Source organism: Chrysochloris asiatica, unplaced genomic scaffold, assembly GCF_000296735.1.
Source record: "Chrysochloris asiatica unplaced genomic scaffold, ChrAsi1.0 scaffold00213, whole genome shotgun sequence".
Lineage (NCBI taxonomy): Eukaryota > Metazoa > Chordata > Mammalia > Afrosoricida > Chrysochloridae > Chrysochloris > Chrysochloris asiatica.
This window is the reverse complement of record NW_006408731.1, coordinates 2,407,844-2,420,705: the sequence shown is the minus strand read 5'-3', so window position 1 is coordinate 2,420,705 and position 12,862 is coordinate 2,407,844. Positions and strand designations below refer to the sequence as shown.

Below are 12,862 nucleotides of genomic sequence, written 5' to 3'. Positions count from 1 at the left end.
TATATATATATATATATATATATATATATATATATATATGTAGAGAGAAGGTGGACAAGTTCCAACTTTGTTTGTCAGAGGTCTGGTTGAAGGCTTCTTATGACTCACCTAGCTGCATGGACTGATGAACTCAAGACTGGCAGTCAGACAGCAGTCTTCCAGCTGCAGAGACAAATGAATCTAAGGTTGACAGGCTGCTGACTACTTCTGGGAGCAGTAGGCAGTATGGCAGGCTGCTGGCTCAAGTCCAAAGAGCCATAGATCAGATGACCCAGATGAAGGAGTCAGACCCAAAGCAAGGAAACTTTGCCCGAATGTCCAATATTTTGGAAGCAGGCCATGTTCCTAAGGAAACTTCCTTTCAATTGATTGGCTGCTTGTAGCAGATCTCATTATGGAGATGAATGCATTACATTAGATCTCATCACAATATCCTTGTTGTTGCCATCTTTGCAGTTTTACATTTCCCTAAGGAAAAGGAGTAACAGGGGAGTCCTTGTGTGGCGCTGTGGGTTAATGCTCTGGACTACAAAGTCGTTTGAGCCTCCGGTGGTTCAAACCCACCAGTCTCTCTTCAGAAACCCTATACAGGAACACTATGGGTAGAAACCAACTTGAATGCATCAATTTTTCTATGGTCTTCTGCCAGACCTTCACTAGTATCCAAGAGCTAATCTATGTTCTTATAATAAATATCTTTTGATACTATGAGTTTGACTTCTATAATCATTCTTTCAGAAGACTTCTTATATACATGTTTCTTAGACAACATATACTTTACATAAAATATAAAAATTCATGTACATTCCCAAGGTCAGATTCAAGTACAAAGTATATTACCTGAACCTACTAACATGTTTATTCTTTTAGCTGTATATAAGAAATATAGGCTGCATTTTTTATGTTCCATGAAATGACTGTTCATAAAAATCAAGCAAACAATTAGACAAACTTTACTGTTGTTGTTATATGGTTCCGACTCACAGAGGTCCTGTATAGAGTTTCCAAAGAACAGGTGGGTTTGAATGGCCAACCTTGGGTTGGTAGTCCAGTGCTGACCCTAAAGTTAACCTTCCCAGTCACAGCAGCTGTATCAGTAACTGTGAAAGCACTAATGGTTGCACCAAAACCATGCAAGGCTGTTAATCCTGAGGGACCGGTCACAAGGAAAGCCCTGATGACTGTGGATTTTCTTCTTTATCTATGGTATGGAGACTATTTTCTCTTCACAGGACTTTTCTTTACGCTACTGACTTTTGTTAAAGAGGCATTCAAACTTCAAATTAAAACAATCAACTTTTAGTTAAAATGCTGAGAAATACCTCTCTCAAATCTCTGATCCTGGAAACAGCTTGGTACAAGTCCTTAAGGCACATACCAGGAATCAAAGAAATTGTAGAACAATCTCAGAGTGTAAACAATAAAGTCAAGGACCAAAGAGTCACATCCCTGGATGAAAACTCTTCTCCAGAACACCTATTTGGATACCACCAGCTTCTTGGTTTTTAAAGCTAATATGAATGTTATGTTATAGTAGCATTGCACAATTTTCTTAATGTAGATACTTCTGGAATAGATAAAAGCTCATAATGTCACTTTTTAAAACAACCCCCAAACAACTACATAACATGGAGAAGTAACTCAAATGCCAAGTCATTTGTTTGTTTGTTTGTTTTGCTAAGTCGTTTTGAGGTTTATTTTTGTTTGTTTGTTTGACTTTTACATTTTACTTTTGTGACTAGCATATGAAAAATGAAACTAAGAATTCATAATGTTAGAGTATTTTAAGGACATGCTATCATAGATCTTAACAAGCTTATTTATACAGTAAGACCTCTGCAGCAAGTGCTCAGCTTGATGTCACATTCCTATAGAATAGCCACTGTTGATTTCTTTTTCTAAATTGAACATGTTTTCAGTCTTCCCAAATATGTCTGAAATCTTCCCAGTGTGCTTGCTATGATAGAATCGATGGCAATATCATCATAGTTTTGAGTTTCATCCAACAAAGCATGGGCAGCAGCAGGTTGTTTCTGGAAGGGTTCAATATATTTACTTTTGAAGAATGAAGTACCAATCAGCACCAGAAAGTACTGGTCACCATTTCAAGAAATTGCTGCCCAACAGAAAATAAAAATTAGGCCTTGGGCACTAATTAACATGTATGTACTCATCTACCATTAACACCACACTGGTTTCCAATTCAAGGAAAACCTGGAGTGATTTCTCATTCTGTTTGCTGTCTCTAGTTTGAAGATCACAGGGACAGGGTGAGGTCCTAAAGATTTCCTCAACTTGTCTGGTACCTTCTCCCCAATGTTGTTCCACACAACTATCACTTTGTGCAGATGTGGTATTGCCTGATAATGATTTAAGAATCTTAACAAGAGATCCATTCTGTTGTATGTCTGTATTCTGAGAGTGAAGGAATCCATGGTGAACTTGCCCTGGGATTTTATCTTCCTATGCATTGTGAACATCTTGTTTTCATTAATATTAGGAAGTACATTAGTCAAAGCACAAGCTACCAGTAGTAACACAAGGATAACCACCAAAGAGAAATCAAGTACTTGGATCCCCATCACTCTCCCAGGATGTTTGCAGATGCAGCAACACCTCATTGTGGTCAAGTTTAACTTAAAAAAAAAAAAAATCTTTATGACTTCAGTGATTGATAGGAATGGGATCTCTTGGCACTTGAGGGCACAAGAAGGCAGTGGGGTTAGCAGATTTATTTACTTGCAGCTTGGTTATAAAACAGGATGGATGAGTCTCTCTTGCTCATTTATGTTTTTTTTTTTTTTTTTTTTAAATGAAGTCCATGCCTTATTCACTGGATTAATAACCTGGAAAAAGTTCTGTCCACAAAGTGAGCATCTGGAGTAGGGGGACCATCCCCAAGTGGCCACCCCTCCCTTTCCTTGCTTCCTTAACAACAACAAAAATACATTTAGCCATCCACATGTTGTTGTTAAGTGCTGTTGAATTGATTCCGACCCATAGCAACCCTATATAGGGTTTGCAAGGAGTAGCTGGTGAGCTTGAACCACTGACCTTGCAGTTTAAATAACTTTGCAGTCTGACACATTAGCCCAGAGTGCCACACCAGGACTCACCATCCACATGAGGAGAATTGAAAAAGTTCATGGGAAAATGGAACTAAAATATAAAAATAAAAAATATAAACTTTATTTCTCTATGAAAGCTCCATCAAGTTCAGGACAGTCTTGTAGGAGATGCTAACAGCTAGTCAGCCCTGGGAATTCAACCATGCCAATGCAGTCCTGAAAGATAAATGGGTAACACCAGAAATAACAGTGAAATTCAAAAAAGCAAAGGATAATAAATATTAGCAAGGACGTGGAGAGACTGGGACCCTCCTACATTTCTGGTAGGAATGTAAAATGGTTCAACCACTCAGGAAAATGGTATGGTGTTTCCTCAGAAAATTGGAAATAGAAATACCTTATGATTCAGTAATTCCCCTATGCGGTATATATCCACAGAAAATATGAGCCCAAACACAAGTAGATATATGCACACCAATGTTTATCACAGTACTATTCAGAATAGCAAAAAGATGGAGACAGCCTAAGTGCCCATCAATGGAAGAATGGATAAACAAACTTTGGTACATACACACAATGGAATATTATGCTACCTTGAAGAATAACAAGGAAGCTGCAAACTACTGCATAATATGGTTGAACCTTGAGGACATTATGCTGAGTGAAAATAGTCACAAAAAAACTATTGCATAAGACCATTATTATAAAAGCTTAAGTTACTCATATTAAAGAAAAAAATAATTCTTTGTTGGTTTCCTGGGGTGGGAGGGAGGGGATGGTAGAGCACAGGTTACGGGGTAGACATATCATAGTTTGGGTGTTGAGGAGGGCAACACACAAGAAGGGGGAATAGATGGAAGAACAAGGTAGATAGGGGAACACTAAGGCAGGCTTCCATGAGCTAAATGGGACGGGGTAAATAGTGATATATTCTCAACCTTGGAACAACAGGGCTCTGTGATACAGGGATCAAGACACAGTCTGAATGGGTAAAACAGGGAAAGTAATGTTGAATGTCTGATGAATATTGTTTTCCCTTGCTTACTATTTTAAAATAGACACTTGAGTGGGATAGAAAGGAATATCAGGAAATACCATTACAGAACACTGGTAAGTCTGTCTTCAGCCTATAACTGATTGAAATACCTCAAAGGGGTTCTAGAACTTGCACAGTGAAATAGGCTTCTTGCAGATCCTTTGCAGTGTATAGGACCTTATGTAGAATCCTGAGCCCCATCCAGAACCTTCTCCCTTGAAAGGATAAGCAGATCAGCCTGGCACAGCTAGAGGAACCAATGATACTTCTTGAAAGACGAGCAGGAAAAATCAAAAACAAAAACAGCAGTCTGATTGGCTACTACAAGAAAGTTGTTCGCAGGGAAGCCATCAAGGCAGGCAATCAAGTCCCTTCAGGACAAATCATCTTCCAAGACTGAAACTCAAAGGGAACACATGAGTAAGCACATAAGCTTGCTGGAGACCATATTGGTCTACTGGTGAGTGGATTGGGGAAAAGGCGGCAATGAAGATATGGGCTGAGCGCTACCACATTCCATAGACTCCTGTCTACCTAGAGATGAGGGAGAATAGAGGATGGGCTGTTTGGTCCGAAGTGTGGTGAGACCTGGGTACTCCTGAGCCCATGGATAAGGACCTAGCCATCAAGGGCTAGAGCTGAGAGTGAAGCATCTAGTTGATGTAAAATGAAGGGAGATGCACAAGAATGCTCAAATTTGCAGATAGTACCTATTTGACCTAGCTTTGATGACTTGATGAGCAGAACTCGACTAAAAGAAGATAAAGAAATTTGATAGAGGAAGAAAGTGTAAATTACTACAATTTGATGAACTTGACCTATACTTATGGATGTAGTAGCTCAAAATACCAACTGAGGGGGAAGGAATCTTCACATCAAGGATCAAACCTATCTCCTCTGTACACAGGCAACTTAGACACTGGCTACCTTAACTAGGGGGGCTATAAAGGCACAAAGTGACTGGTTTACAAGTTTTCAAGAGGGAGTCTAGTTTCAGAGTGTGCGGGACAGGGTATAGGGGGAGGTAGAATCCCCACTGAATAGTTTTAATCTTGTCTAGATGGGTGTGGTGAAAGAATATGGGGATAAGATTCTTATGATTCAATATTGAGTAATTGTTATTATGATTAATTGTGATTGTCACAACTGCAAAGGTAGAAGTTTTGTAACATAAAGGGGGGAGTAGTTAATCTTACAGTCCAGGAACAGAGGACACTAAGACCATCAAGGGAGAAGAGCATGAGTGGAATGTGGGACCCTATCTGGAGAAGAAGCGATAACAGAGATGGAGGCAGACATGATGACATAGAGAGATAGAGCAGCTGAGGACTCTAGACTAATGGAAGGAGAAAGGCTGTGTGCTGGTGGCCAGGAGGCGAGCTTGCAGAATGTGCCCTTGGGTTGTTTATTCCTGAGTGTTACTATGTATATCAAAAAAACAAAAGAAAAGAAACGCAAAGGGATTAGAAACAAATACTGTTGAATAATGATGCATGGAAAGGATTATAATCATTGCAATGAAAAGAAATACGATACACTGAGTGCAAAACCGATCTTATTCCATGTAAACTATCACTCAATTCACAATGAAAGTTTAAAAAAAATTAATTAATTAAATGGGTACGCTTTCTTTCACTGTCAACCCAGTGCAGCCCATTGACCTAGGTGTCTCGCTTCCTTCTGCAAACCTGGCTCAGGCAGCCGACACAGCGGGACTCCTCCCAATCCTTTTCACCTTCCCCCATCCGAGATTAGGTGCTATAGGTATGTTAATTAGGCTTGAGAAACCGAGTTGCGGTCTTGGGATTCGAACCCTAAAAGTGCTATATAAATTTGCTTGAATTTCTGGAAAATTAAGGATGTTAGTTTATCAAGACAATTTGTGATGTATGTTTTAGAATTTGTACCTGTAAATCCTTGTGTCCTGTGTTGAACGGTTAATCACATTTCACTTCTGTACCCCGTCTTAATAAACCCCACCTTCCTTTGTGTAAAACTCCCCCCCGAAATAAAACTGGGGTGCAGACCAAAGCCCACATGCATTACGACTGGCATGTGAGGCATTACAGCTGGCAAGGCATGCTTTAAGGTTTGCAGGGTGGTGCTTTACTGCCTGCAGGGGCCACGATGCTGGTAGTCCAGGGTCCGCCCGCCAGTGTCTCATCCACTCTGGTTTCGGGGTGTTTTGTGTTCTCTCTCTTTGCGTCTTTGTGTGTATTCTTTCTCTATCTCTGTCGCCGCCAGATCTCCCAACTTCATGAACCGAACCCCCTTGTCGAGGCCAGTCCTCCAGTTTTCATTTGTTTGTTTTGAGGTTTTTAAAAGACCTTGTTGATCCATTTGACTTTTACAACCATCTGCCATGTCAATTTATTATTATTATTAATGATACAAGAAATTATTTGAGAGACTAAGGTCCAAAACCAGCTATAATCTGAAAGATCATAACCAGTAAAGACCTCCACTCTGATGTTCAGATTTGGAAAATTTTTCCTCAGTGGATTAATGCATATATTGTATTTTCCCAAGGATATCTTGTTTGAATTGGACTGGATAAGCACAAAAAAGAAACAGTAAAATTCACAATAACAAATTATCTCAGTTATGGAATCCTGGTGGGGCTCTGTAGAATAAACACTGGACTGCTAATCTCAAGACTGTGATTCAAATCCACCAGTCAGTCCTGGGAGACCCCATGCAGGGTTGCTATGAGTTAAACCAATTTGAGGGCACTTAACAACAACAACAGAGTATGGAGAGTTGAAAACAAGATCTTCTGTTCCTCTCCTTGTTTAGGAAAGCATTTTTATTATAAATTGAAATATGCCTCTTTTTAAAATGTACTTGGCAATCAGCACATTTCCAGGAACACATTTTTTGGTCAGATGTTCTGCTTCCAGGCTCTCAACTTCATTTCACCCTGTGGAGTAGGAAAGTTTTATTAAAGGTAATACAGAAATGGCTGCAAGCATACAGAGAAATTCCAGAGGTTCAAGCTGGATTCAGAAGAGGCCGTGGAATGAAGGATATCATTGCTGATGTTCAATGGATCTTGGCTGAAAACAGAGAATATCAGAAAGATGTTTACCTGTGCTTTATTGACTATGCAAAGGCTTTCAATTGTGTGGATCATGACAAGCTATGGACAACATTGTAAATTATAAGTACTCCAGAACACTTATTTGTGCTCATGAGGAATCTGTACCTGGACCAAGAGGCAGTTATTCGAACAGAACATGGGAACACTGAATGTTTTAAAATTAAGAAACGTGTGCCACAGGGTTGTATTCTTTCACCATACTTATTCAAGCTGTATGCTGAACAAATAATCCAAGAAGCTGGTTTATATGAAGAAAAATGTGGAATCAAGATTGGAGGAAGATTCATTAACAGCCTACGATACGTGTTTGCCAAAAGTGAAGAGGACGTAAAATATTTACTGATGAAAATCAAAGAGCACAGCGTTCAGCATGGATTGCATCTCAAAGTAAAGAAAACAAAAGTCCTTACCACTGGACCAATAAACAACATTCTTATCAATGGAGACAAGCTTGAAGTTGTCAAGGACTTCACTCTTCTTGGATCAACTATCAACACTCACGGAAGCAGCTGTCAAGGAATCAAAAGACATATTGCATTAGGCAAATCTGCTACACAAGACCTTTTTAAAGTGTTGAAGAGCAAAGATGTCAGCTTGAGGACTAAGGGGCGCCTGACCAAGCAATGGTATTTTCAATAATCTCATATGCATGTGAAAGCTGGACAGTGAATAAGGAAGATCGTAGAAGAATTGATGCTTTTGAGTTATGTTGTTGGAGGAGAATACTGAAAGTGCCATTGGCTGCCAAAAGAACCAACAGATCTAAGTTGGAAGAAGTGCAGCCAGAGTGCTCATTGAAGACCAAGATGGCCAAACTTTGTCTCTCATACTTGGGACATATTGTCAGAAGGGAACAGTCTCTGGAGAAGGATATCATGTTTGGTAAGGTGGAGGGTCAGAGAAAAAGAGGAAGACCACTAGCAAGATGGATTGGCAAAATGGCAGCATCAATGGGTGTAAGCGTGGCAACAATAGTGAGGTTGGCCCAGGACCGGGCAGTGTTTCATTCTTTTGTACATAGGGTCACTATGGGTTGGTACCAACCCAATGACACCTAACAACAATGACAACTTATGGAATTTGTTTCTTATTGTTTAAAATTAGGTTAGGTTGCATAGAGGAGATGAAGACTGGCCATACTGGCTCCTAAGCCATACTGGCTTCTAAGCAACATTCTGGTTTACTTCTTCCAAGACAGATTATTTGTTTGTTCTTCTGGAAGTTCATGGTACTTTTAATATTCTTTTCCAACACCATAACTCAAATGCATCAATTCTTCTTCAGTCTTCCTTATTCATTGTCTAACTTTCACAAGTATATGAGATCACTGAAAATAACATGACTTTGGCCAGGCGTACCTCAGTCCTCAAATTGCTCTTTAACACTTTAAAGAGGTCTTGTGCATCAGATTTGCCTAAATGCAATATGTTGTTTGATTTATTGACTGCTGCTTCCATGAGTGCTGATTGTGGATCCAAGCAAAATGAAGTCTTTGACAATTTCAATCTTTTCTCCATTTACCATGATGTTATTTATTGGTCCAGTTGAGGATTTTTGTTTTCTTTACATTGAGGTGCAATCCATACTGAAGGCTGTAGTCTTTAATTTTCATCAGCAAGTATTTCAAGTCCTCTTCAGCAAGCAAATTTGTATCACTTGTACATCACAGGTTGTTAGTCTTCCTCCAATCCTGATGCCATGTTCTTCATCCAGTTTCTCAGATTATATGCTAAGTATAGAGATTAAATATGTATGGTAAAAGGATACAAATCTGGCACACACCTTTCCTAATTAAAAACCATTCAGTCTCCCTTTGTTCTGTTCAAATAACTACCTCTTGGTCTATGTACAGGTTCCTCATGAATACAATGAAGTATCTGGAATATCCATTTTTTTTTTGCATTGCTGTTCATAGTTTGTCACATCTACACAGTGTAAAATCTTTGCATAGTCAATAAAGCACAAGTAAACATCTTTCTGGTATTCTCTACTTTTACTCAAGATCCAGCTAGTATCAGAACTAATATCCCTTGTTCAGTGTTCTCTTCTGAGCCCAGCTTGAATTTCTGGCAGTTCTCTGTCAATGAATTGTTGCATTTCCTCAACTGCTGTTCAAACAAAAAATCTACTTTTAATTCTAACTTGAGTTTCCTAACTTATCTATGTAATTAACTTCCAGTCATTTGCAGTTTCTTCTAACTCTCCTTATGTGGTCATTATTTTACTCATATTTTTTTAGTCAATAGCTCATCATTATAAGCCAAAGTTTCCAAGGGCAGAGTTAGTACCTAGTATCTTGTACAACTTGTGTCCATAGCACTTCAACACACAACACTTGAATTTCTCCTTCCTAAGTCTATAGAGTCTTAGAATATTTAAGGCTGCATATTGTTGTTAAGTGACAGTGAGTTGATTCTGACCCATAGCAACCCTGTATAGGATTTCTGAGGAGCAGCTTGTGAGCTTGAACCGCCAACCTTGCAGTTCAAACAGGTTTGCAGTCTGGCGCGTTAACCCACAGCACCATACCAGGGGATACAAGTTATCACTAGGTCTGAGAACATATCTCATTAGTTAAGATAAGAGAAGGGCATCGTATTGATGTACTTTGCAAGCCAGAATTCTGAATTGATTTTGAAGAAATAACTTCACTTAGTTACATTTGTTTGGTGAGCAATGACTTCTACCTAATTGCAAAAATAGTACAGAGTTTCCTTAAACACGCATTTAGTTAATTCCTCTATTATTATTGTTAAAATCATAATTAGTGTGGTACATTTATTACAATTGTTGTTGTTGTTGTTGTTAAGTGCCTTTGAGTCAGTTTCGACTCATAGCAACTCTGTATAAGGTTTCCGAGGAGTGGCTGGTGAATTTGAAAAGTTGATCTTGCAGATCAAACCACCCTTGCAGTCCAAACTGACCTAGCAGTCCAGTGCTTATCCTATAGCGCCACTTCAGGACTCCTTATTCCAACTAATGAATCAATATTGATACATTTTTATTAACTAAAGTCTGGTGTAGCACTGGAGAATAATGCACTATACCTAAAGGTTGGTTTGACCCTCAAGGTGGTGGTGGTTATGTGCTGTGGAGTCGGTTCTGACTCATAGTGACCCTAGGAACCCTGTACAGGGTTTCCGAGGCTGTAAATCTTTATAGGAGCAGAAAGCATCACCTTTCTCCCATGAAACAGCTGGTAGTTTCAAACTTCTGACCCTGAGGTTAGCAGCCTGATTCGTAACTGCTACACTACTAAGGAGTCCTGGTGTGGCTCTGTGGGTTAATGTGCCAGACTGCAAAGCTGATTGAATTGCAAGGTCGGTGGTTCAAGCTTACCAGTTGCTCCTCAGAAACCCTACACAGGGTCGCTATGGGTTGGAACCGACTCGACGGCACTTCACAACTACAACAACGCTACCAGAACTCCTTGAACCTCAAGGTAGGTAGTTCAAACTCATTAGCAGTTCCCCAGAAACCCTATGCAGGGTCACTAGGAGTCGGAACCAACTCAACAACACTTTAATGACAACATGTTTTTCATATTTCCTATTGTCATTTTCCTGCTCTAGAAACCCATTCAAGAGTCTATATTATATCGCGTTATCAATTCTCCTTAGGGTCCTCTTGCTTGTGATATAGTTTTCCAGACTTTCCTAATTTTTGATGGCTTTGACAGTTTTTATGAGTTGTTGTTAAGTGCCATCAAGTTGATCCTGACTCACAGTGACCCTGTATAGGGTATCTGAGGTTTCTTTATAGGAGCAGAAAGCCTCAACTTTACTGGCCTGGATTTTGCAGACTGTCCTTCAATTGGTATTTACCTAATGTTTTTCTTATGATTGTTGTTGTTGTTAGGTGCCATCGAGTTGGTACTGATTCATAGTGACCCTGTGCACAACAGAACAAAACACTGCCCAGTCCACCTTACAATTGTTGCCACACTTGAGCCCATTGATGCTGCCACTTTGCCAATCCATCTCGCTGGAGGTCTTCCTCTTTTTCTCTGACCCTCCACCTTACTAAACATGATATCCTTCTCCACTGACTGATCCCTCCTGACAATATGTCCTAAGTATGAGAGACAAAGTTTGGCCATCCTGGTCTCCAGGGAGCACTCTGGCTGCACTTCTTCCAACACAGATCTGTTGGTTCTTTTGGATGATTAAACCAAGGTTATTAGTTTTGGAGAGGAATATCACAGAGGTAAAGTGCCATTTTCATCACATTTTACCGAGTACATATTTATCAACATAGTTCATCATTGCTGATATTGACCTTGATCAGATGTTTGAAGTAATAGTATTTGTCAGGTTGTGTTCTTCTCCACCCCCACCCCCCTTCCATTCTCTACTCTTTGGAAAGAAGTCACTATGCACAGCCCACAATTAAGGAATGGAAATTTATGCCATTTGGAATTCTTCTGCACAGATTTCCTGGGTAACTGAGATCGGTTTCACATCAGGGAAGTTATTGGTACCAGGCTGTAGGATTTAGTTTAGAGTCTTCATACTCACTCAGGCATTTTATTTATTTCCCAAATATCTCCTCTTCTCCATTTATTTATCCATTCAATAATTTATATCAGCATAGAATCGTGGATATTTATTTTATTCTTTGGGTTACAGTACAATATTGCTTTGTTTCTTGCTCAAATAGTTTTAGTTTTGGCTATTGAAGGATTAATTTTTACTTTTTTCCCCCCCTCCATAGATCCCAGAACCTGATACAACCTCTAGTCCTTAGAAATGTTCATTATAAGCTTGGTGTCTGGATCTGAAGTTTGCAAAAAGCCTGCAGTAAGCTAGGATTATGTTGAAAGTGCTCATTACCTTCGTTGTCGTATTCTGGAGGCTTCCGGAATGCACCTTTATTTACCTCACATGGCAGAAGACTTTCATTCTACGTTTTTTCTCCTCCTGAGCTAGTGTACTGATGGAACATAGGGATCTGAAGAAGAGCAGGCTACAAGAAGATATTCTTTCTGCTAGTCTAACGGCCACTGTCACTCAATCGCAGAACACCCATCCCTGCGGATGAGGCAAGATACCCTACCACCACCATCTTCAAGCCCAAAAGATTTCTTTTCATGCAATCAAAGGTCTTTATGCAATAAATAGAGTCTTGGCAAATTCCAGTACCTCCCATGGGATCTTGTGGGGAAGATTCAAATCCTGACATGTGAGATTACTTACTTAGTAACTATCCTTTGCTTCTTTCACCAGTGCTTCAGCTTTGCCTTCTGAAATCGTGCTTGCGTCCTGCTGTTTTCTTACCAAAGCTGGGGCGACCCAAAACAGCAAGTCCTGTCCGGTTCTTAATATCAGGAAATCTTTAGTTGCTGCGGGAAAAAGAGATAAAGTCAAAGCTTTCTCGAAGAGAACCAAGTTTCAAAATGATTCTTTGAAAATATCTGGTTTTTGTTTGGTTTTGTTTTTCTTAATACATTGTTTTACCCTTAGCTCTCCACAAAGTAGAGCCTTTCCGGGAAGCAGAAGGCATTCCTTGGCTGAGCGCTTTTTTCCTTTTCTCGAAGGCAAGGCCCGAAAGAACCAGGATTGGTTGGCAAGCTGCCTCAAATAAAGTCATCCGTAATTTACATGGTCACGAAATTAAACGGCCAAAACTGTCTCTAGAGTTCGAGGGAGAGAAATGGGA

At 39.7% G+C, this 12,862-nt stretch overlaps 1 pseudogene; it reads right to left on the bottom strand.

Moving 5' to 3' along the window:
• Positions 1–2,105: 2,105 nt before the first annotated feature.
• Positions 2,106–2,621, bottom strand: LOC102825816 (annotated as a pseudogene).
• Between the last annotated feature and the right edge of the window lie 10,241 nt (positions 2,622–12,862).